The sequence below is a fragment of the Cebus imitator genome, unplaced genomic scaffold (assembly GCF_001604975.1).
Source record: "Cebus imitator isolate Cc_AM_T3 unplaced genomic scaffold, Cebus_imitator-1.0 Scaffold107, whole genome shotgun sequence".
In the NCBI taxonomy this organism is placed as follows: Eukaryota; Metazoa; Chordata; class Mammalia; order Primates; family Cebidae; genus Cebus; species Cebus imitator.
In genome coordinates, this window is record NW_016107422.1 from 2,683,452 (window position 1) to 2,684,844 (window position 1,393).

Here is a 1,393-nt window from a genome sequence, read left to right on the forward strand (position 1 = left end):
CCCCAGCTGGAGTACAGCGACATGATCATGACTCACCGAAGCCTTGACCTCCTGGGCTCAAGCAATCCTCCCACCTCAGGCTCCTGAGGAGCTGGGACTACAGGTGCACGCCACCATGCCAGGCTAATTTTTATATGCTTTTTTGTAGAAACCAGGGTCTCCCTGTGTTGCCCAGACTGGTCTGCAACTCCAGAGCTCAAGTGACCTCCCCATCTATGCCTCTCAAACTGCTGGGATTACAGATGTGTGTCACCATGCCCAGCCATGAGAAACGACTTTTATTTTTAGAGATGGGGTTTTGTCTTGTTGCCATACTGATCTTGAACTCCTGGGCTCAAAGTGCTGGAATTCCAGGCATGAGCCACTGGACCCAGCTGGGAAACAACTTTCATTTTAATAGTTAATGTATTTTTTATTGTGGTAAAATAGACATAAGATGAAGTTTGCCACCTTAATGATATTTAGATGCATGATTTAGTAGTGTTAAGTACATTCCAAACGTTGTGCAAACATTGCCATCATTTATCTTCAGAACTTTTTCATCTTCCCAAGTGAAAACTCGACCCACTTCACAGCACCTTCCCATTCCTCCTCCTCCCAGGCCCTGACAATCACCACTTGGCTTTCTGTCTCCATATCTTTCTCTACCCTAGGCAGCTCATATAAGTGGAATCATAGTTTGGACTATTTGTGATTGGCTTATTTCACTTAGCATTATGTCTTCAAGGTTCATCCATGTTGTAAAATGTGCCAAAATTCCCTTCCTTTTTAAGGTTGCATATTATTCTACCATATTTTTATATGGTAGGATATTACATATATACACATACAAACCACTTTTTTAAAATTAATTAATTTATTTATTGAGACAGTCTTTTCTATCCCCCAGGCTGGAGTTCAGTGTCGTGATCTCGGCTCACTGCAACCTCCACCTCCCAGGTTCAAGCGATTCTCCTGCCTCAGCCTCCTGAGTAGCTGGGATTACAGGTGCATGCCGCCACACTGGGCTAATTTTTATATTTTTAGTAGATATGGGGTTTCACCATGTTGGTCCGGCTGCCTCGGCTTCTCAAAGTGCTGGTATTACAGGCATGAGCCACCACACACGGCGACCACATTTTGTTTATCCACTGATGGACATTTGGGTTGCTTCCGACTTTCGGCTACTGGGAATAAGCCTGCTATGAACACAGGCGTGCAAAAATCTGCTTGAGTCCCTGCCTTCAGTTATTCTGTGTATATTCCCAGGTGGAATTGCTGGATTATATGGTAATTTTGTTTCTAATTTTTTGAAGAAACACCACACTGTTTTCAGGAATGGCTAGAGCATTTTACATTCCCACCAACCACGTGCAAGGATTCCAGTCTCTCCACAGCCTAGCCAAAACTTGTC